The sequence below is a fragment of the Anolis carolinensis genome, chromosome 3, assembly GCF_035594765.1.
Source record: "Anolis carolinensis isolate JA03-04 chromosome 3, rAnoCar3.1.pri, whole genome shotgun sequence".
NCBI classification, from domain to species: domain Eukaryota; kingdom Metazoa; phylum Chordata; class Lepidosauria; order Squamata; family Dactyloidae; genus Anolis; species Anolis carolinensis.
Genome location: NC_085843.1, coordinates 179,868,012 through 179,893,179, shown reverse-complemented (window position 1 = coordinate 179,893,179; position 25,168 = coordinate 179,868,012). Strand labels below are relative to the sequence as shown.

At 40.2% G+C, this 25,168-nt stretch overlaps 1 protein-coding gene across 8 annotated transcripts in view; it reads left to right on the top strand.

The window, feature by feature from the left end:
* The window catches only part of zmiz1 (zinc finger MIZ-type containing 1), a 490,223-nt gene that overhangs the window by 80,842 nt on the left and 384,213 nt on the right, over positions 1-25,168 (top strand). For 7 of the 8 annotated variants that reach the window (XM_062977416.1, XM_062977414.1, XM_062977415.1 and 4 more), the window contains exon 2: positions 13,754-13,872. The gene's annotated coding sequence lies outside the window, so the exon portion shown is untranslated. Of the gene's footprint in view, positions 1-1,452; positions 1,472-13,753; positions 13,873-25,168 lie in introns of those variants that run through there. The other variant, XM_062977413.1, reaches the window with a different exon arrangement.

Sequence of the window (25,168 nt, the reverse complement as noted above, 5' to 3'; positions counted from 1 at the left end):
TGTGATTGTACTATCTTCATATTAAACATCCATATTATAGCAAGTCCATATTTGTTGCTGCTTCTTCATGAAGCCACAACAAAACAGCCCTCTTCACCTATAAAACATGTTACAATATCATTTAGGATGAATTTGTTAATAATAATAATAATAGCTAATGAAGTTTTGTGCAAAATTACAATATAGTGTACCTTGAAATATATAATGCCTAGAAATGAACAGGGAATAATTATTTACTACCCTGATTTAACAGTGTCCTTCCAGATTAATCCCACGATATCCCACTTTTTCACTGCTTTTAAAATGTCTCAGGTTCTGTCTCCTACTCTCACTTTCCTTCTTTGTTCTCAGTTTACTTCAGTTGTTGCAAACTGAATTCAAAATGCAATAGTAGTTTTCACTCAATTAACAGAATCTGCCGTTCCTTGTGTTTTCAAGCCACTGCAAACTGCTTCAACTTCTCTTAGCCTTTGTTATCTTCCTCATTCTTAGGTTTTGCTATCATGATGTTGTTTGAGTACATATGTCCTGGCTTTAATTTGTAAAATGTTGGAGGGCACGGCAAGATGCTTGAGGATGCTATGAAAGAATACGTAATTTTTCAGAGCTATCTGTCTGTCTGTTATTGGCTGAGATGCTGAGTTTGTTGAATCCTGAGCTGAATTTTGAAGGCATTTTTTGTGATCATCGAAGTCAGGTTTGCAAGTAACCGAAGCTAAAACTACTGTATGTAGAAATGCCTAATTAAAATGTGAAACAGCAACCATGGCATACAAATAATTTGTTTCTGAATACTAATGCGTTTTTGTGCCTGTTTCCCAACTACCAGATTGCAGAGGGGGAGCCCTTTATGAAGTTACACAGTTATATTTGATGAAAGGTCCAAAGTGCAACTGTTCCCTGGCTGAGAAACAATAGACAGCAGTGTTTGCAAAGGCCATATCTTCCTGGTGCTGCTGTTTTGGCAGCTATGCCATAAGGACGCTATTTGTGTTGCGAATTTAGAACATATCACATGCAATAGCAGATAGAGATAGAGAATGTGTTCCATTTTATGTACTTAATAGTTTATGCAAGTAATGGGAAACTCTGACACCAAACTGAAGATGCAGAAACAGTGAGAAACAGTATAAGAAAGCATTAGCTTAATTCATTCAACATGGGTTCAAGTGCCCACTTGACTATAAAGCTCATTAGGTAGCCTTGGGTAAGGTGTTAGCAGTGAACCTTTCTAACAGGGTTGATCGTAAGCCGGGCAACGCTGGTGGTTAAGTGCCATTGTGATGTAAGTGCCTAGAACCTTGGAATGGGACTTGAGAAATCCAGATTCTGGTTTCCACTGAAGTTCATCGGGTGACTTTAGGCCACGCTTTCTTTCTCTTTTAGCCTAACCAGCCTCCTAGAGTCAATGTGAAGATTAAGTGAGGCAGCGGCGGCATATGTACAAAGCCTTGAGCTCAGTGGAGGAAAGGTGAGATATAAATGAAATGACAAGAACAAAGTCAGTACCCTGAGCTTCTTTGAGGAAACAACAAGTGAAACAAATAGATAAGGATTTGAGAGGGAACACTCCCACAGAATAAATGTCAGCCACAGCAATATAGCTGTAACTGTAATATAGGACTGGAGTGGCGTGCTCTCAATACCAATTGCTAGGGAGCTCTTTTGCACTACACCATTGCAGATATTCCACTTGAACTGTCAAGACAAGATCCTGTGGAATCCTAGGATTTGTAGGAGCTTTCTGGCTGAGAATAAATGCCCTCCCTCAATTACAAATCCCAGAATCGAGCCATTGTAGTTGAAGTGGAACATAGCATTATATTTGTGTAGTGTGAAAGGGTCAGAGGAGCAGCAGCGGAGAGAGGATTCCCTTTGTGTCCTGCTTATGGGTTTCCCTGAGGCACCAGAGTTGCCGCTGTGGGGAAACATTGTGAGTCAGGTCTGCAGAAGTTATTCATCATAGGTGCTCTTACATTCTGAGATGCCTCAGTCTATTTGTGGATTTTACTGAGCTCTAGTAAAACATTTTCTGGTGGATCTGTAGCCTAGCTGAGGCATATAGATTCTTAAGTTTTCTCCAGTTCTTCAGGATGATACTACTACCATATTTACTCGAGTATCATGCACCATAGAATGTAATGCACACCTCAGTTTTTGGCAATGTAATTGAACCATAAGAGGTGCACATTAGACTCGAGTAAACATGGTACTTTAACGAATATGGAATCTAAAAGCTGCTACCAATTCATACTTGCAGTAATTATTGCAGTAAAACTTAAGTTTTAATTAATGCTCTAAAACCGATAATTATTCATCAAAATATAGAACCTTTGATGCACTGATGAGGGCTTCATTTACAAAGTACTGTATTTCATTTTTTTCTATAATGCTGATTTTACTTGTTTCAATTTGTATTTTATTTATTTTGTTTATTTCAATCCTGGATTCACACCATTAATTGTAAACAAATCATTTCAAGAAATTGTTTTTGTGAGGCTAACTTTGGTCAAATAATGGTGTCATTATTTGTGATAATGAGATCATTTCCCCACACTTTCTTCCCCTTGTTTTCACCAGACAGTACTTAAAAAAAACAAAAAACACTATTTTTATCTATTGTTAGACATCTCCTTGGCCACAGAGAGAAATGTTCCCAGTAGGCATGTAGCTAGGAAATCATGTTGAGAAGAGATGGTGAGAAAGGTAGAAGGAATAGTGCCTTGAAAGTGTTAACGAAGAAAGTCATTAGAATCCTTAAACACTGTATTATTGTATTTTAGCAGGGTAAAGTTTTCCAAGTCTCATTGCAAGATTGGCTTTTCTTAAATGAGAAAGAAACAGTCCTACTGTAATAATGTTGGGCCATGGGACAAACACTATTTAGACATTATGGAGAGGGAGAACTTGCCCTAGAGATGTCATTCTTGGTATAGAACTGGGAGTGTGTCTTTCAAGGATGGCTTTTTCCATGTATGATAAATTGTGTGCCTGAAAACACATACTGTTGTTCAGGCAGATTTGACAGACAGCCAAGGTTGGCTGCAGCTCTGGTGACAAACTAGGTTTACTCAATTGTAAAGTGTGAAGCGATTTTTGTTATGGTGGCACTAAGCCCTAGTTAAGTCTTCACCTTTGACTGGGTTAATTGCTCCAAACAAAAAATCTCTGCTGTACCTCTTGTTTCTTGCTCTGCTGAATTTTTATTTATTTCTCTGCCAAAAATAAATTTATGCCTCCTGGGTTTGTGTTTTGTGTTCTGCGCTATGCGATATCTGCCCAGTGAGATGCTCCGGTGGAAACTGCATTAATGATTGATAAAAGCTGAGAGCTGGTTTAATCCCCCCCTCCCCCGTTTAATGGCTATCAATAATTTAATGCACTTTACTGTGTGTTTTTAAGAAATGGTAGCTACTCGTTGTCCTTCTTTTTTTAAAAAAACTGGCCTGGATTTAAACAGACTCAGAGATTAGATGACTTCAGGTGGAACTTGACGGCCCAACACTACATCTGCCCATTACTACCAATAATGAAACATTAAATAGAAGTGTTTCAAGCAAAATAATGTCCCCAAGTTCCATGACCAAGGGAGATAATGACTTTCCTGAATTGCCAAAAAAAAAAAAAGAAGTTGCACTAAACAAAGATCTGTACTGACTAGTGTCTATAACAGAAAGGGTTTGAGCTTGACAACCATCATTCCCAAGAGAAGACCACTCCATGTGTGGCATCTGTTTGTTTGACAATCTGACTCTGCTGTGTATTCTCACAAAAGCCTAACCTCTTGCAGAAGCACTTTGGCTTGTTGCATTTGTTGGTGGTTTTCACCCTGTTAATTGTTGTGTTTTGAAGGATAAATGCTCTTTAGTCCAATTTCTCTTAAGTCAATTCATCAGTGCTTCTCCCTCTATGGTGAATTCTACATTAAGTAAATGTGAAGACCTCTTTTGGGGCTTCATTTTTCAGGCTATGCAAGCATTGCTTTTGATAGTTTTTTGTACACTTTAACTGTGTTTGTGTGTGGGGGCGTGTTTCAGATTTCTACAGGTCTACCTGAAAATTTAGATGTAAACAGAAATTAGTGGTTGCTTTATTCCCATGGCTTATCATGCTGTAGGTGATAGTTTTCCAGCAGCCGTGGGTTTATAGCCAGCACCCACAACACAGTGGGAGTGAAAATCTGCACTAATGTTTTCCCAAGATGAAATGTGATCATTTTGATCCTCATATCAAAGCACACCTTGCTTTCCTAAAAAAGAAAATTGCCATCCACCTACTCAACAACACTGTTTTCAGGAAGAGTCAACAGCAGCTTGAGGAAAACAAGCATAGATGCAGGCAGGTGCAGGGAGAATTACTCTTGAGAGGTAGGGAATGTGGAAGTTCCTCAAGCAGACTATGGAAGTAGGATAATTCTGTAAAGTTTTCCTTTTCTCTGAGAACAAATGTGTGGTTATGTGAAGAAGGTCACAGTGGAATGAAGAAGTGGGTTTGCAGACAGCCAGTGACTCTGTCCCATCATAGAACTGGCGTATACTTGGAGTGCTCTGTGGTCAGATGTTTGTCTGTGAGAAACAACTGGCAGACATTATGGGTTATTGGTGGTAAGAAGTATAGCTGTTTGGGAAATAAACTGCTACTTCTAAAAAGAATGTGTGTGGAAAGGGACCATCACTTTCACTGAATACAATTTTTAGAGCAAACTTTCTTTGTGGTTGATTGTATTAGAAAACCTGAAGCTTGGTCATTTTGTGGATAGAACCAGAAACTGTTGTTTCCTTTGACAATAAATGTATCTATTCTAAAGTTTCTCTTTCCACAACTTTTGTGAGGGACAAAAATTTAAAGGAAGTGCAAGATAAAATATATGTCAAATATCAGGAAGTCTCAAGCTTGTTTTCTGCTGCCCTGCAGACTAGGACACGGAACAATGGCTTCAAACTACAGGAAAGGAGATTCCACCTGAACATCAGGAAGAACTTCCTCACTGTGAGAGCTGTTCGACAGTGGAACTCTCTCCCCCGGGCCGTGGTAGAGGCTTCTTCTTTGGAGGCTTTTAAGCAGAGGCTGGATGGCCATCTGTCGGGGGTGCTTTGAATGCGATTTCCTGCTTCTTAGCAGGGGGTTGGACTGGATGGCCCATGAGGTCTCTTCCAACTCTACTATTCTATGATTCTATGATTGTGTTAATACAGCAGGTGTTAACATCACGATAGCATGAGACTATTCCATAGAATACTGAGCTCATAGATAGAGGTTTTTATTTCTGCTAGGTCTATTGTTGTATATGTAGCACTTACTGTAGCAAGGATCCCCTGATGGCTCAGTGGATTAAACCCTTGTGCTGGCAGGACTGCTGACATGAAGGTTGGGTTGCTCACCTGAAAGTTGCTGGTTCAAATCCAACCCAGGGAGACTGCGGATGAGCTCCCTCTATCAGCTCCAGCTCCATGCAGGGACGTGAGAGAAGCCTCCCACAAGGATGGTAAAAATATCAAAACATCTGGGCATCTCCTGGGCAATGTCCTTGAAGACGGCCAATTTTCTCACACCAGAAGCAACTTACAGTTTCTCAAGTCACTCCTGACACGAAACAAAAGCACGTCTTGTAAATCTTTTAAAATAAAATACAGCCAAAGCTGATAGTAAGCAAGCACTCCTGACCATCGCATCTACCTGGGCTGACATTTGGAGAGATGGATCCAGGAGTACTCCCAAGCTGTGAACTCAGTCTTTCAGGGGGAGTGTAACCCCATCCAGAACTGGTTGACACTGGTTGACACTTGACACACCCCAGATTAGGACTCTATGACAAGCACCTCTGTTTTGTCTGGATTCAGTTTCAATTTTGTTTTTCCTCATCCAGCCCATTACATCCAAGCATTCACTATCCTTAGCTGAGGCTATTTTGAAGGCACGGAGAAATATATTTGGATATAACACCCCACGCCATACCTCTGGATGATCTCACGCAAATATTTTAAAGGATTGGGAATAAAATGGCATCTTGTTGGGATGCCATATAACAGCTCCTTTTTTGAGGAGCGGCTATTCCCAAGCACCACCATCTGGAACCTGCCGGAGAGGTACAGCCTGAACCACTGCAACACAGTGCCTCAAACTTCCAGGCCCTATAGGCATTCCAGAAGTATACCATGGTTAATGGTATTGAAAACTGTTGAGAGGTCTAGAAGCACCAACAGGGACATATACTACTTGCCAGCGTTAAGATGAAGATCATCCATAAATAGCAGTCTCAACTCTGTATCTTATTCTGAAGCTGGTTTGAAATGTTTCATCCAAGACTAATTAGAGTTTGAGAGCAACTGCTTTATCAACCAGCTTGCCCAAAAAGGTAGATTTGACACTGGTCTATAATTACTAAGGTACAGGGGATCCGGGGGGGGGGGGGGGGTTATTTAATCTTTTGGCTGATGTGATGTGGGATTAAGGTTTTCAGAAAGTAGTCTGGACTGTTGTTCCGCATGCTGGCCATTAACATTTGAGTGCTGTAAAGATCAGAACTGTCCCATGTATGTTTTAAACATCTACATGAGGTTTCTGGATGAAGTCTTCTGAACTTTAGTTTTGAGGGTGTGGAAGTCCTGAACTGGAGTCTAGATGCAATGAAGGATTGGACATGGTGAATAAACTGAGACTCAGTCTAGAGAAGAGTGACTAGTAGGTGCTTAATTAGAATGGAAGACAAGGTACGAAAGGTGTCATTCATTGATTTGAGAGGGTGGTTTAATCCTTGGTCTATATTTTCTGAGTTTGGGAGGTATTCCTTCAAGTTTTTACTTGAAGCCAAAGATGTTTTCTATTTTCTATTTGGGAAATATATAATTGGCAGTATCAAAGACTGATCTTCAAGATAGAAGATTTCCAATGTTACATTATTTCACTGTTCTCTGTATTTATAAATAATAACCCCCAAACTGAGTGGGAGTTTACATTTGATTCCCGGGTAGAAGAGGAAGTGTGATGTTATGTTGGTAAATATTACATCTAGGCAATACAGTGAAAGTCTGTGTAGCAATGGAGATATTTTGTGGCATGGAGAGCTGGATACTGTAGTAAAATGACAGTGACCTTTCCATTGTTACAACACTGTGGCTGGGGTAAATACTATCTTTTTTCTTGCACCTAAAGTAATTGTAACACATGTATCTCAAATTGCAATCAAAATTGATATGTACGACACTCTGAAAGGCTTTGATCTTGTTTTGTTCATTTTAATATAGTGTGTATTCCAGCTACAGTAGAGTCTCACTTATCCATCATAAATAGGCCGGCAGAATGTTGGATAAGCGAATGTGTTGGATAATAAGGAGGGATTAAGGAAAAGCCTATTAAACATCAAATTAGGTCATGATTTTACAAATTAAGCACCAAAACATCATGTTATACAACAAATTTGACAGAAAAAGAAGTTCAATACATAGTAATGTTATGTTGTAATTAGTGTATTTACGAATTTAGCACCAAAATATCACAATATATTGAAAACATTGACTATAAAATGCGTTGGATAATCCAGAACATTGGATAAGCAAGTGTTGGATAAGTGAGACTCTACTGTATATATGCTGTGAACCTTTAGGGTTATAGTACACTATACATCTGGTAAGCATACATTTTTGCCTTTATGAAAACAGACATCTTCAGCTGTTTTCATCACTTTATTTCCTCTAATTGAACTGTTTTACAGGGCTTTCTCTGTTATATTGTTAATTAGCGCAAATATACACAAGCACACATGCCTTGGACATTCTCTCCTCTTTTTGGTACTTTTCTGCCTTCAAAAAATCTTTTAAAGAGTAATTTTAAAGAGCTTCATCTAGATCACTTGACTTTTCTGGGGGCAGAGCCAGCAGTAAAGGGGCATCAGCACATGCCATAAGTAATAGTAATATCTCAGAAACATAGAGATGCAGATTAGTGAGGTGTTTTGAGAAGAGGGACCAGCATTCTGTAAAAAATCCTGTTTGGTAACCTAAGTCACCAGGCTATGGAGTGGGGAGAAGATGTTTCAATCATGTGCAGGGACTGCACCTGGCGAGCTACATCTGCAGTAAGTGCAAACAGCTGCTTCGATGGAAGAGAAGATCCAGCATTTGGGGCCACAATATGCTATACTTGAGAACTTTAGAGAATTCCTTCTTCTTAGACACAGCCTAACAGACCATTCTAAATGCACAACACACATCAGATGAACATGCAGGACATGGCTATGTGGAGAATGCGGATGCTTGGAGGAATGTCACATTTAGAAGGAGGAGGAGGACCAGGCATTGTTCTGTAAATTTTGAGTTACATAGTTGATTTGAAGTTTTCTACCCAGTAGCAGATGTTGAGGATGTAGAACATTTTGGGGAAGATGAGAGTTTCTTAGAAACAACTGAGTGGACTGTCCTTGAGGAATGTATGTGGGATGTCTCTGAAGAGGAGGACAGTTCACAAACACAGAATCTTGAGTTACAGAATGAAGTAGAGGCTCTTTTCCCAATCATAGATGATGTAGAAAAAGAACACACTGGGGAAAATGAGGGGGTCTTGGACGTATCTGACTGGATTGTTGTTGATGAATGCATGGAAAGTTTCTCTAAGGAGGAGGCCAGTTTAGAACTACAGAATCCATTCAAAAATGAAGAGGAACAGGAACAAGAGCAACAATGTTAGACCTCAGGAGACCTGCAGAGAACCTTACAAAAAAGTGACTCTGGCAGTCATCATAGGAGATGTGTGCTGGTAGTAGGGGACTCCCTCCTGAGAGGAACAGAAGCAGTGATTTGCAAACATGATAGGATATCTCATGAAGTATGTTATCTCCCTGGTTCAAAAATCCATCATGTAACTGACTGGCTGATGAGACTCATCAAGCCCACTGACCACAGTTATGTTGGTTCACGTAGGAACCAATGGTATTGTTCACGTAGGAACCAATGGTTCACGTAGGAACCAATGATATTGTAAGGCATAGTCTTCAAAAGATCAAAAAGGATTTTGAAGATCTTAGAAGAAAGCTAAAAGATCTTAATGTACAGGTTGTCTTTTCGTCTCTCCTCCCAGTTGCATGATGCAGCCCAGAAAGGGTGAGAAAACAGTAGAGGTGAAAGACCGTCTCTGGCAGATGGTGTCAGGAAGAATGATTTGGCTTTCTGGACTATTTGGCTTTTTTTTTAGGAAGATGGGTTTCTGGCATGGGATGGACTGCACCTCCTAGAAGTTGGAAGGAATGTTTTTGCTGAGAGACTTAAATACTGGATCAGGTGGACTTTAAACTAAGTTCTGTGGGGGAGGGTGACAATATCCTTGGGAACAGTCATTTGTCAAGAAGGACCAGGCTTGGTTGTTGTATGTCTTTTGGGCTGTGTGGCCATGTTCCAGAAGTTCCAGATGTGGGCGAAACGTCAGGAGAGAATACTTCTGGAACATGGCCACACAGCCCGAAAGACATACAACAATCCTGTGATCCCGGCCATGAAAGCCTTCGACAACACAGGACCAGGCTGTTTTTCTGCTGCCCTAGAAATTAGCAATGGTTTCAAATTACAGGGAAGGATATTCCACTTAAACATTAGGAAGAACTTCATGATGGTAAGAGCTGTTTAACAGTGGAACTCACTGCCTTAGAGTGTGGTGGAAGCTCCTTCTTTGGAGGTTTTTAAACAGAAGCTGGATGGTCATATCAGGCATATTTTGATTGTGCTTTTCCTGCATGGCAGTGGGTTAGGCTAGATGGCCCATGTGGTCTCTTCCAACTCTATAATTCTATCATTCGAATTTGCACATAGATATAAAATAATGTTTTCCCACCTGCCCCATCTCATGACAGACAGTTTTCCAGGTGCAGTCAGACAATTTAAAGTGCACTCAGACAATCACAAATGACAATAACAGACCACAATCAGTGTATGTCATTATAGCTTCCAAAACACAATATGGTTCAACAACGAGCATTGCTTAAAATTTGCATTGGACATATACATTAAGAGTGTGTGCCATGTAGTCTCAATGATGTCTTCAATTATTCCACCTCTGGTAAGATGATACTAGAGAGTCAATTTTTCTAAGCATATGAGAGGTTAAGCAGTCTGATTAACAACTAATGGATGAAACCTTCTAAATTCTTTCTTTTTCTTGCCATTTCTATCAATGCTTCAGAGAAGAGAGGGAAAAGGCATGGCTCTTTGCATGTTCATTGCTTCAGGTGCCCCCCTGAACTCTGCTGCCATATAGCAGAGTATAGAGGCAGGGATGCGGACAAGGCAGAGAAAGGGTCAAGGAGGATGAGCACAGCTCCCCACAGCTAGCAGAAATGGGAGAGCAGAAGCTGCAACTATTAGAGTTAGGAGGAAAGAGACCTCACTCTCTCTTCGTGGCCTTCCCACTCATTGTTTTGGTTCAATGCCCCAACTCCAAGCCCAAAGATGTTTCAGCTTTGAAGGCATGTGGTAGCAACTATTGTGATCAATGGCACTATCCCCCCCTAAAATCAAGGCTGCTTTGTGAATGTACACACAGCAGCCTTGGGCTCTAGGAGGCAGGGGATAAAGTCTTTGAAGGGTTAGTGGCAAACCTGTGAATAATTATATCCACAGATGTCAAACCTGCAAATACAGGGAGCTGACTGCACATCTAAGATGACCTGAGGATAAGCTTCATGGGGTTCTTAATGGCATTTTCTCCACTTTAGTATTCATGTTTGCCACCCTGAAGTCTATCTGAAGCCTCTTCGAATGTATTTTTGATTTGGGCATTTAGTCTTCAAGTGTAGTTTTCAGAGTTGGCTTTAGTGAACTGTGGGCAGCTTTTGTATATATTCTTAGGGCTTTATCAGAATTTTACTCTTGTAAGATACTACGAACCTATAAGGGTATAGTAGGCTGTAAATCTGAGTAAGCAAATCTTCAGGGCATCCAAACCCACCTTCAGAAGTACAGTAGAGTCTCACTTATCCAACACTCGCTTATCCAAGGTTCTGGATTATCCAACGCATTTTTGTAGTCAATGTTTCCAACACATCGTGATATTTTGGTGCTAAATTCATAAATACAGTAATTACTACATACCCTGCTTCCCCTAAAATAAGACATCCCCAGAAAATAAGACCTAGTAGAGGTTTTGCTGAATTGCAAAATATAAGGCCTCCCCCGAAAGTAAGACCTAGAAAAGTTTTTGTTTGGAAGCATGCCTGCTGAACAGAACATCAGAACATGCAGGATTGGTAAATGTATGTATCATAGAGTGTTGTACATGGAAATAATGGTAGTAACAAGAAATTCTTGATAAGATTCAGTTTGTCTGGTTATGCTACTTTGTGTTAACAACTACTGTACTGTATAATATAAATATTCATTTTTTTGGTTCAACAATAAATGTGAATTCTTCTTCATGGAAAAATAAGACATCCCCTGAAAATAAGACCTAGTGCATCTTTGGGAGCAAAAATTAATATAAGACACTGTCTTATTTTTGGGGAAACACGGTAGCATTACTGCATATTGAACTACTTTTTCTGTCAAATTTGTTGTATAACATGATGTTTTGGTGCTTAATTTGTAAAATCATAACCTAATTTAATGTTTAATAGGCTTTTCCTTAATCCCTCCTTATTATCCAACATATTCACTTATCCAATGTTCTGCCGGCCCGTTAATGTTGGATAAGTGAGACTCTACTGTACCTGGTTTAATTTTGGTTTTCTGGATCCAAGTACTGTCCAGAAATTACTGCGCTCCACATGAGCTCTAATGAAATCAAGGCTCATGCTGCTCTGGCTGCAGGCTTGTTTTTGCTAATGGTATGGCTTAGGAAAATGATTGGGCTAAACCCATTAGAAAAATTTACAGTTGTAGATCTTTGTAGGGAGATTGTGAACACAGCTGTTTTCTCTTCAGTTATCACTTAAATTTGATTAGATTGAATGTTTGGGTTCTCTTGCCATGCTGAACACACTGCTCTCTAATTCTGTTTGCTTACATGTGGTAAGCTGACTGTCTGCATGCATAGGTGCATGTCAAACCAAGCTGAACTTCCATATTCTGGCAAGCTGAGGAAAAATGAATTAATATGTAGGACTTGCAAAAATGTGCTCAGATCTCATTGGGCTGTGTGGCTTTGTTAGAAGGCATGCCCACTGGATTCCTTGAAAGCTGTCGATATTCTGTATGTGTTTACATGAGTGTGTGCATGCTGGAGTAATGTTCTGGCTGCTATAGCACTATCACCCATTTTTTATTTGGATTATTATCATTATAATGATGTTCTGTATAAGTGATCTAGCCAGTCTTATCATTCCCACCAGTTCTGATTTTGTTTATGCCATGTGTAATCAGTGGTATTGGATCTGAATAGTGGGTACAATTGGATAATCCAGGTAACAACACTGTAGACAGAAAAATGTGTCTTAATTTGGTTTTAAAATCTTTTTTTTTTTTTTTTTGCCCTGGGGAAAACCCGAGAGTAAAGGATTTGTTTGTGGGAACTAAGAATCCTGGAATTTTTGGCAACTTTGTAAATATGTAATTTCTGCTCAGAAAAATGACAAGTTTTGGCCATTTTTATCCCAGTGTGAAATTTTTTTCAAAAGCCACAATGCTTTTGCAATTACCATTGCCTCTCTTCTGGGCTGTAGTGCAGATGGGCCTAGATGGGTTGAACAAGTGAATGGGCAGCAGTAACTGTGCCAAATAGTTGTGCCAGCTCACAATAACCCACTTACTGCCTCCCTCAACACACACAAAAATCTACCTATCCATCATTTTATTTATAGCTAGTCTTTTTCCCAGGTCAGGCCTTGAGGGGGTTTGCAAAATAACAGAGCAGAATAGAACAAATATAGTTGAAAACATACACAATCAAGATTAAAATAGTATCAGCATGAAAGTAGCTACAGAAATCAACTTCTCTCCTTTTGGGTCATCCCCTTTTCTACAGTATCCTGAAGACTATGTGGAGATGCTTTGTGTTCTTCTTACTTCCTTTATTTCTTGACAGATGGGAAGGTAAATTTGCAAATATTTAGCACTTCAGATTTAGCTAGCACATTAGGTATTAACTGGTGGGCTACCCAAGTCTCTGTATTTTTTAAGGTTATGGAGGATTTCTCATCATAATGCTGCCTAAAGATACGTAAATAAATTCAGAAGGGTACATTTGATGTATTTTACTGATTATGGTGTCTCACACCTCCTTTCCTCACATTTTTATTATGTTAACGCAGACCAGGTTTGGCAAGTTGACTAAAGTTGCCACTCTGGCTGTCTGGTTAGAATGGTAGGTTTAGAGGATCTCCCTGGGTGGCCTTGAGAAAGACACTACAACTATGTTTCAGTTCCCCATCTGTACAATCAGAATTATAGTGATGCCTTGGAAAGATTGTGGAAGAAATGACTCAGATTATGGGCATATTGCACTTTGCATACAAAAAAGGCTATGTAAATTTACTATCCCTGCAATAAAGAGACATTAGTTTCTCTTACTGACTGGAAGTAGTCAATGTCAAATTTGCAAAGTAATTCTAAAACAAATAGCTGGAATTTGCTTTAGCAATATAAATATCAACTTTATATTCAATATTTCAATCTAGAATATGTTGAAGTTTGTGCTAATGTGTATTTTAATGTAATTGGGAAACTTAAAGACCTGAAAGCCTGTCTGTGTTTATGTGATTTTTTTCTCACATTTAAGACCATACTTTCCACCTGAAAGGTAGTGGCTAATTTTGTTTTCTTATTTTCTTTCTCAGGAAAGACGGTGTTGTATTGTGGATACAGACCTTGTTCTCGGCTTCCTTTCTCCTTTTCTCCCAGTGTGCAGAGAGCTCTTGTAGGTTAACTGATGGAGACCTCTTCAGAGAGTTAAAAGGTAACTATTTTCCTTGTTTAGTGTTCTGCCTTTTACATTTCCTTATGGAACAGGTGGTGAAGATGGGGTAAGGGCTGAATTCATTTGTGTTCAAATTTTAATTCTTACATCACTTAGCTCATCATGGTCAGCTGCCTTCCTTTAAGAGATTTTAAAAACCATGTTAAGATAAAATTCTGGATGAAATTTATACATGCATTTTGGTTTGTCTTTCTTAAATAGATAGCTTTTGAATGCCATATATTTAATAACCTGATGCTGGATTTGCATACAGGCTGAAGTGTTTTCCCCCCCTCTCTCCAACAAAAAAATGGCCTTGCTGGCTTTATCCATAATCAAGCCTTGACACTGTTGGCAACACTTGTTAATACTAGTTCACTCTAGTTTGTTAAACAGCTTGAATTCTGGGCAAAGAGGGGACTGAGTTAAAATTAATTATGGCTACAAATAATGTTGATGTAAATTATAAGGACATCAATTATAAGGACATGTAAATTATAAGGACAAAAGAGTCTCCGAAGAGAGAGGGCAATAGCTATTGGCAGGAGTTGGAGGGACAAAATGAGGGGATTAGTCTCCATTAATAAATTATGCCACCCAGTGAAATTTTCCATTTGGCTGTGATTCTTCCTTTGCTTTCCTTCATGCACCTTCTGCCCTTCTTGTTTGTTGGCTTGCTTGCTTTGCTTTCTCTTCCTTCCCTTTTTTGACCAGGGATCACTTAACCAGGGACCACTTTGACCAGGAACCACTCTCCAACATTAGTACCAAACGGTTTACGTAAAAGCTTTTGGTCAACTTTAGATTCGGCTTGGTTATTTGGGGTGTTGATTCAGAAAATTGCATTAGATAGACCACATCAGCTCTAGTTTCTGATACAGAACAAATGCCACCCAGTAGTTGCCATCTGCTCACCCACAGAAAACCATATTTAGTAATCTAGAGCTGATGTGGTCTATCCAATGCAATTTTCCGAATCAACATCCCCAAATAATCCCAGGAGAAAGCCTAAAAATGAAGACACCAAGGTGCCCGCACTTTCAGGTGCCACACAGAATGGCTACTCTCGGGGGGGGGGGGGGGGGAAGGGGAGGAGAAGCAGCAGTCAGGAGGCTTGTTGTTGTGCCTTTCATGGATAGTCAGCCTCTCCCCTAATGACATCCCTGTTGCCTTGGCACTATAAGAGGGTTTAGTGAGACGAGTTGCTCGGTGTAATAACGGTGAGGCCACAGACCAAATTTTAGTTCTTGGGGACCACTGGTGATCCATGGACCACAGGTTGGGAACCACTGGTATAAAATACACTAAGGGCACCCAGTCCTCTCTGTTGTTGGAGGCTAACCTGGCCAGCCCTGATTAGTACTTGAATGGGAGACTGCCAATGCATACCATATGTTGTAATCTATGTTTTAGGTAAGGCTGGGAATTGCTAAAACCACTTCTGAGTATTTCATTTTTAATCTAAGGAAATCCTAAAAAGTACATGGAGTCACTGTAAATCGACCTGCAAACTGAAGGCCCATACATATACGTGGGCAGTAAGTTTCCCCATATTCTTCTCACACACATACAGATTTCTATAACTGGCTAGAGGAATCCCCTTTTGAGAAAGTGCATTTCAGTGGGTAGCACCAGAAGCCATTCAACTGTTAATTAATCCATCATTATAGCAGCACCCATAGGATTGTAAAGGTAGAAGCCATTTTCACTGAAACAGTCATTTCTAACTCCAGAACTACATCTCAAAATAGCGTTCCAGGGAAAAAACCAAAATGGTCCCTGCAATAGTTTAATGAAGAATAAGTTTTTGCTCTCCGTTTCTCTTCAGATGGAAAGATTTCTGGAAATGGAGAGAGAAAGAAAATAAAGAAAAAGGTGTCATTTCAACACAGGGCATAACAGTCCTTAATATAGCTATAACACATGATCAACAATACTATAGACCTGAAAATTCTTAGGACAGCTTGAGATTTGGATGCGATAGAATATACATCTAAATAAATAATTTGATTAGTGTTACAGATAATGGTTTGTCCAGAGCCTTTCTAATAAGTGCACAGTTTTAAAATCTAGTATCTTGGGTCTTTGTCATACACCGGCAAGAAACGATTTCATTCAAGAGGTGATGGCCTGGGGTGGTTGTGGCTAATAAATGCTGCCAATGAACAGTCAAGGAAGAATTACAATAAGCTGCTCCCTTTTTTGCACCTAGTAGTTAGGACCTAAATGACTAACTCATGTTTTAATTCATGCTCCAAGCTGCCTTGGAGAAAGGTTGACAAGAAAACCCAAAATTAAAATGCATGCATTCATGTAGAGTGTACTAATGTTTTGTTGCTGCTGAAAGTTCACTTTATACATCCTTGTTGCTATTTCACAAATTATATCTGCATGCCTGTCGTCTTGCAGAGCCTGATAAATGTAGACCCATTTCAAGTAGGTAGTTTTGTCCACATTTTATAACCAAAATGTATATCCTATACCTGGCTTCATTGGCTAGGCAATAATTTTGAGCAAGATGTTCTCAATGAAACCTGATGAAAAGTTTAAAGAGAGTCCCCTGGACAAGGGTCCTTCTAAAGATCCTGATTGTAATAGTTTGTAGTCATTAAAAGCATTTCCATTTCAATTGTGTGCAGTGTTGACAAGGCAGTAATTTAACTTCTAATAAAAGAAATTATTTATATTTGTTATAGGTATGACTTTTTAGAGTTTGTTGTAGTGAATTGTGTCTTGTAGGCGAGGGTTTGAATATATGATCAACAATGGAAACTTACTGGGTGATTTTGGACAAAGCTTCTTAGCGGGGGGTTGGACTGGATGGCCCATGAGGTCTTTTCCAACTCTACTATTCTATGATTCTATGATTCTATGAAAGCACACTCAGTGTGTTGTCGAAGGCTTTCATGGCCGGGATCACAGGGTTGTTGTATGTCTTTCGGGCTGTGTGGCCATGTTCCAGAAGTATTCTCTCCTGATGTTTCGCTCACATCTATGGCAGGCATCCTCAGAGGTTGTGAGGCATGGAGAAACTAGGCAAGGAAGGTAAATATATATCTGTGGAGAGTCCAGGGTGTGACAAGAGTCCTTTGTCAGTTGGAAGCCAGCGTGAATGTTACAGTTAATCACCCTAATTAGCATTGGAAAGGTTCATCTCTTGCCTGGGGGGCATCCTTTGTTCAGCGTCATTAGCTGTCCCTGGGGCTCCTCTGCCCTCAGAGTGTTGCTTCGCATCTACTGTTCTGAATTTTGAGTTTTTAAATACTGGTAGCCAGATTTTGTTCATTTTCATGGTTTCCTCCTTTCTGTTGAAGTTGTCCACTTGCTTGTGGATTTCAATGGCTTCTCTGTGTAGTCTGACATGATAGTTGTTGGAGTGGTCAAGCATTTCTGTGTTCTCAAATAATATACTGTGTCCAGGTTGGTTCATCAGGTGCTCTGCTATGGCTGATTTCTCTGGTTGAGTGAGTCTGCAGTGCCTTTCATGTTCTTTGACTCGTGTTTGGGCGCTACGTTTGGTGGTCCCTATGTAGACTTGTCCACAGCTGCATGGTATCCGGTAGACTCTTGCAGAGGAGAGAGGATCCCTCTTGTCCTTCGCTGACCGTAGCATTTGTTGGATTTTCTTTGTGGGTCTGTAGATAGTTTGTAGGTTGTGCTTCTTCATCAGTTTGCCTATGCGGCCAGTGGTTCCCTTGATGTATGGTAAGAACACCTTTCCTCTGGGTGGATCTTTGTCTTGACTCTCATGGCATACTCACTTAGCTAAGAGAAATGCAGTTGAACTCTCCAGTGAATTAGCCCCGCTAAAACAGGACTGCTATATAAGTCAGAGCTGACTTCAATGCACATGCCAATGACAATTGATAACCAGCTTGGCATAGTGGTTTGAGTGCTGGACAACAACTCTGGAGATAAATCCACTGGGTGATTTTAGTCATTTCACAGAGGAAGGCAAAGGGAATCCTTGAACAAATCTTTTCAGGTAAATCCTGTGATAGGTTTCTCATAGTCCCCTTTTACACTTCCATATAAAATCCAAATTGTTTGATTTGAACTAGAATATATGGCAGTGTAGAAGGGGCCTTAGGGTTGTCATAAATCGAAAACAACATAGGCACACAGCAATAACAATGACAATCAAAACAACTTTTCTTTAAAAAAAACAAATGGATGGTTTCACAAGTTGAAGAGTATGAAGTGAATATCAAAAAAATCCTTTCCTAGCTTGAGGAGGAGGATGTGAGGAGTGAGTGTAGACATATACAAAAAACACAACTATTCTAGGTTGCTATGAGTTTTCCAGGCTGTATAGCCATATTCCAGAAGCATCATCTCCTGACATTTCACCCACATCTATGGCAGGCATCCTCAGAGGTTGTGATTTCTCACAACCTCTGAGGATGCCTCCCATAGATGTGGGCAAAATGTCAGAAGAGAATGCTTCTGGAACATGGCCATACAGCCTGGAAAACTCACATCAACCTAGTGATTCCGGCCATCAAAGCCTTTGACAACACAGCTATTCTAGTTGATCATTTGTGTATGGGAACAGAGTACCAGGTTTTCCTTTCTGCTTAAAGTTCAGGAAAAGAGCTACACAAGGTTTCTTAAGAATCCATGTGGATAGCCTTGAAACACCTGGCATGCCACTTCTGCCTCTGTATTTCTTTGCTTCCTTACTTCCTTATTCAGGAATGCATGCTAAATGCAAAGGACGCTAAGCTCAGGGGTGAGAAGTAGATGCCACTCCCTTTCTCATCTTCTCAAAGAAAATCACCTCAGTCACCCAACTGGTCCCCAAAATCTTACTCAAGAAAAATGAATGCTTTCTTCTTTGGGTAGGGAGTCCCCGAACCATGGTGATTCCATAGTCATCAGTAGTGTTTGAGGAAAAGAGGGTAAGACAGAAAATTTGGAACAGCAGGACCCCAAATTCATCCAAACCTCTGCTGTTTCTGGAACTGAGAACCAGATGGACAAGTATGCACATCAGGACTTATTTGGATACCTGGGTGGCAGTCTTTGTAAAAGCTAACTGGCACTGGTGGAGCTTCACTTTCTAGTATTTGGATCCTTTTAAGCCTGGGGATTCAGCAGAATTCCACAGATAAGTCTTCCTCTATATTTCAAATTCAGTCCCCTTACTGGCCAGTGATGTCCTTTTCTTTCCTTTGCTGAAAATGCCATTCTCCATAGAATGTTTTAGAATGCTTTTAAAAAGCATGATCAAAAAGCAGGTACTAATTTCTCTTAATCCTCCCTTATATTTTGGCAACTTTCAAAACATAAGGCGTCACTGTTTCTAGCTAACATAACTCAGGTGTGACACTCTGGGTATGTTAAGTAGTGTCTGTAATGACTTATCTTTCAGTATACTAAGCTTCTCGTGTTTGTGTTTTGCTCTTCTCTTACATAAATCATTTGCAGAGCATCAAGACCCCAGGCAGCATTTCAGCAGAATATTTATTTAAACTTGGTGTGTTTTTAAAGAAAGCCTTTGGGATAGGTTTGGAGTTGGATTTCTTAATTTAGCTAACATAAACCATTTCCAAGCCACTTCTGCAGTGTACCACTGCCTTCTGAATTATCCTTCACTGATAAGAATATGTGTGGCGGGCTGGGAGTGGCAGCAGAGGGATGGAGGTTGCCATTATATAGGGAAAGCTGGTGTTTGTATGGTGATTCCCCAGGAAATGAAACTTGTAATCATGTGTTTCATTCAGAATTTGTGCCTGCTCGAAATCCCACAAGCATCATCATAAGATTAGCCTTTTTGCATATGGAAAGTACTAAGCAAGCTTGGATAAAATCCGTGGCCTATTTCAGTCCTTCACTCTAATCTAGTTATTTTGGAGTGCTAAGAATATACTGGCAAAGTCTTCCATTGCTGCCCTTCTTTAAACTGAGAAATAGTTGACTATCAGTACACACCATTTTGCCAGTCTTTTTAAAAAATATTTTTTGCAAGGTGGAAGGGTTTTTTTTTTAAATGCTTCAACACTTGCATCCCAGTACTCTAGATACAGTTCCCAGTATTCCCCCTTGGTAGATTTGCTAGCCAGGGCTGCTGGGCCGAATCAAATAGCATCAGGAGATCATCTGATTCCTAACTGTGTTTTAGATGGAAATCAGAGGATACTCTTTTTTAAAAATGATTTGTTGTTCAATATAGGAATGATATTTCTGTATGCCATGGGAGTGTGGCAACTTGCCTTTCACAAACAACAAAATGAATAGGTCCTCTGTGCTATTGTGGGATTCATCTATTAAATAATGTGTGTTATTATGTTATATTGGCTGGAAGCAGAATGTGAGCAGTGAACTGCTGCTGTGAAGGGGCTGAGACCATGAACTCTAAGATGGGAAATCTCTGACTCAGTTCTTCTGTGGATGAAGGTGTAGGAATATTTTCTTGGTTGAGGAACATCAGTCTTATTTGTATTCTGGAAAATCCAAAATTCCAGTATCTGTGGGATTTTCTGCGGGATTCCATCCACATATTGACTTGGTACCGAGTGACACTATGTAACTGTATCACAGTTATTCAGCTTTCACTACCATGGTTCTGTTCTATGGAACCTGGGGCTGGCAGTTGAGGAAAGGGTGTTTAGACATTTCAATCAGATAATAATAAATAATAATAATAAACTTTATTTATACCCCGCCACCATCTCCCCAATGGGGACTTGGGGCGGCTTACATGGGGCCATGCCCAGAACAATACAATATAACAGAATATAAAAAGAACAACAAATCATAACATATTGAACATTACAATAAATGATAATATACATTACAATGCAAGATAGCTCCAGTCTCTCTGGCCAAATGACAAATTCCTAGATCCCATTAGATGGAACCATGTCAGTTAAAGTGGAATAACAGTGCTATGAGTTTGTGGTGTAACTGGTTCCCTGATCTATGGCTGCCAAGTGTTGGCCATGTTACTGCAGTGTGTGATCGTGGGCTATTCATTGGGATGCCAATATTGTTTCTCATAGATTCAGCATCAACATATTTTAAATATAGCTTTGATTCATAAGAAGGCAGTCCAGGTGGCTAAAATGCTTTCTTTGCTAATATATCACCAGTTTGCCCTTCCCCTATTCTTAGCTCTATAGGCTCTTCCAACTTACATTTAAAGCTGGGTGGACAAATTGTGAACTGAATGTGTCTTCCAAGGATCCTAGGATGGGCATGCCACTCCCATAAATGTTTTCAGTGTCCCACATACCATCTTGAGCCATGGCAGTAATTTTTGTGTGTGTTTAAAGTGAGTGGTGCTGACCTGTTTCAGGCCCAGAAAGGTTTTATTTACAATTTGAGCAGATTTATGGACACTTGTTGCATAATTAAAAGCAAAGCTGCAATGCATAACTATATTTTGTTGCGTTCTCCTCCTGTCCACACTGCACCCATGACAGATGCCTTTATCACCACAATCAACTCCTTTCCTTGATTTTATGCAGAGTTTCTACCGTCAGAAGAACTTGGGAAGATTGTTCTGCAATTTGTCCTGCCTTCACCCAAATCATCTACAGTTGTCCCTCCATGTTTGCTGTTCTGACTTTTGCAATTTGATTATTCATGGATTTGATTTAAATGCTATCACTAGGGTCCTCTAGATTCTTTATCAGTTTCCTGTGATTCTTTATCCGTTTCCAGTAGAAATTAACTATGGAGTTATGCTGGAGAACCTACACATTTTCTAGAGTAGAGGTGTCAAACTTGTGGCCTTCCAGATGTTTTGCCCTCCAGCTCCTATAGCCCTAGCCACCTTGTCCAACAGCAAGAAATTCTAGCATCTGAAGTCCAAAACACTTGGAGGACAACTTGTTTAACACCACTGTTCTAAAGAGTTGTTCCCTCGGGTTAAAAAAGTGATTTTATAACAATTACTTTTACTAAGATCTATAAACAGTGTTCCCTCACTTATTGTGGGGGTTATGTTCTAGGACCACCTGCAATAAGTGAAAATCCGCGAAGTTGGGATGCTATATTTATTTTAATATTTATACATTATTTTAGTAGTTATACACTATTTTAAGTCTTTATCAACCAATTGTGTGTTTATAAATTGCCTCCTTCTCCTCCCATTGCCCTCCTTCTCCTCCCGCTTGGGCTTCTTTTTTCTCCCTTAGGCTTCTTCTTCCTTTCCTTAGGCTGTAAATTGTAATTTTTTTATGATTTATAATATTCTTTTAAAGTTTATTGAAAAACCGCAAAACAGCAAATCTGCGAAAAGTGAAGCACGAAGTAGTGAGGGAACATTGTAATACCAATAGAGAAGAAACACCATTAAAACAGCATTTTTTTTATTCATGGTTTTCGACTTTCATGAGGACCCTGTGGTGTTACCAACTAATGTGAAGGGCTGATTATATATAAATGTTAACTTACTTGCATAGGTTAGATATAGGACTTGGATGTGGTGTGTTCCAAGTTCATACCTCAAATTTAATGAGCGACTTTGGGCAAAACACTCTTTTAGTCTATCCTCCTTTAAGGATAAAATGGGATAAACGGTCAGGCAAGATAGTGAGCTGTGAATCAGCAAGTGCACAGTTCAGTTCTTTCTCTGTCATGAAATTAGGGGATGGCCCTGACACAGATGACCCGCACATCCCCAGCCTTTACTTCTGAGCTGCAATGTGGGAATAACAATATTAACCTGCTTTGCAGGGTTGTGGGAAGGATTACAGCAAGATAGATACATGAAATGGTCTGAGCCCTTTAGACTTCAACTCCTTAACATTTAAAGAGATTTCTGTCTGCCTGTTTGTCTGCGTCTGCTAAGTATGATAGCTCTGCTGCAGAATCTGGAAAAAGGAACATTCCCCTTGTGAGTTCACAAGGGGAGTTTTTCTTTCTCAATTAGGTTGTTGAAATAAGGGTGTGGGTAGGAAGAAGGGTAGGCTTGTATGTGAGCTCCCATTCTGATACGGAGAACAAATTCTTGGATTGAACATATGCTCTCCAAGGCACGTTGCTTCCCAATGCTACATTTGCCTTGATAAGCCACTGTGGTACACCAAGCTCTGGCTACTGGGCCTCCAGGCTTTTAGCTTGTCCTGCAAGTTTGAAGCCTATGTGCCTTGTGGGCTAATGTTCACTTCCCTTTAATGGCAGCGGAATGTCTTCTTACTCCTTCTTTCCTTACAGATAAAAAAGATCAGTGTTTGTACTTACTTGTACTGAGCAGAAGGAAGGAAGGAAATTAAACTCTCTTCTCAAGATCCTGTATTGCGTCTTGAGTGTTGCATGCTTAGTATTGTGTACCTTAAAACATATCTACCTACTCAGGAGAAGCTACCTTAAGATGTTATCTGTCAGATTAAGATAAGGTGAAATTGCCACAGAAAGATTCTATGGTCCCAAGAAAGGGAGAAGGGAGCAAGCTTGTTTTCTGCTGCCCTGCAGACTAGGACGCAGAACAACGGCTTCAAACTGCAGAAAAGGAGATTCCACTTGAACATTAGGAAGAACTTCCTCCCTGTGAGTGCTGTTTGGCAGTGGAACTCTCTGCCGCAGAGTGTGGTGGAGGCTCCTCCTTTGGAAGCTTTTAAGCAGAGGCTGGATGGCCATCTGTCAGGGGTGCTTTGAATGAGATTTTCCTGCTTCTTGCAGGGGATTGGACTGGATGGCCTGTGGGGTCTCTTCCAACACTACAATTCTATGATTCTATGTATCACATGTCCAGAAATAAGTACCGCATTGTTCAATAGGGTTCACATTTTAGAGTTAAAAAAAAACAGTAATGTGAGGCCTTTGGGCACATTTTGCATGATATGATTGCACTCCCTGAGAGGAGCCCCGGTGGCGCAATGTGTTAAACCATTGTGCCAGCAGGGCTGCTGACCAAAAGGTTGGCAGTCCAAATCCATGGGGTGAGTGAGCTCCCATCTGTCAGCTCCAGCTTCTCATGCAGGAACATCAGAGAAGCCTCCCACAGGATGGTAAAACATCCGGGCATCCCCTGAGCAACGTCCTTGCAGACGGACAATTCTCTCACATTAGAAGCTATTTGCAGTTTCTCAAGTCGCTCCTGATATGAAAAAGACTCCCTGAGAGAGGAAAAATGTACACAGATTTATTTCTGCTTTCAGCGTGCCTGTGTTCTATCCACCAGAATTACCACAGTTCCATTTGGATTTGCTAATATATTTTTTTATAGCCCTCCCTCAACCCACCATCAGGTTAAAGCTCACATTGGTGTTTACAGACTTGCTTCTAAGATATAGACCAACTAATGTGGGCCAGAGTAGGAAGTTTCTCTCAAAATGGTTTCCTCTTGCTACGGCTGCCCCTTCTTTGTGCAAAAAATAAATCCCAGCCTGTAGAGTTTGCACATGCAAATAATTCAGCTCGCCACACATTGCGTCTCTTCCTCCTTTCCCCTGGCTTCCCCCACACTGTGCTTGTGATCTCTTTTAATTCACGGATGGTACAGACTCTTGACTGCAGAGGGCTTGTACATTTTTAGGTCAGCTGTGGATTATGGCATCTTCCCCCTCATCACCCTAATAGCATTTGCATGCCATTGTAGCAAGGTTTGAGGCAGGGGGGATGCAGAAGGAGAGGAAGAGAGAGCTTGAAAATCACATTGGTGAGATACAAGAAGGCTGGTAATAAAAAGGGCTGATTGGAAACGTGTGATCCATTGCTCACCAGTGTCACATTAGTAGCATCCCTAAATCAAGAGCTCATTCATTTTAACCAGAGGTTAATTAATCAAACAAGAGCGCATAAAATTATAAGCAGCTTTTAATGAAGTGAAGCAGCATTATTAGCAGTAAGCAAAACACAAGCCTGCTTTTGTCTGCGGTACTTGTGGCTTGGATTGGGCCAGCGGTTTGCCCTTGGCATGGCAGGTTTTGGAAGTACAGTAGAGTCTCACTTATCCAAGCCTCGCTTATCCAAGCCTCTGGATAATCCAAGCCATTTTTGTAGTCAATGTTTTCAATATATCGTGATATTTTGGTGCTAAATTCGTAAATACAGTAATTACAGCATAACATTACTGCGTATTAAACTACTTTTTCTGACAAATTTGTTGTATAACATGAAGTTTTGGTGCTTAATTTGTAAAATCATAATCTAATTTGATATTTAATAGGCTTTTCCTTAATCCCTCCTTATTATCCAAGTTATTCGCTTATCCAAGCTTCTGCTGGCCCATTTAGCTTGGATAAGTGAGACTCTACTGTAGTTCCATCTTGCTTGGGGAGGTGTGCTATTTGTGATTGCCAAAAGTATGTCATGTCAAATAGCCATGGACATATGCAGGGGACTT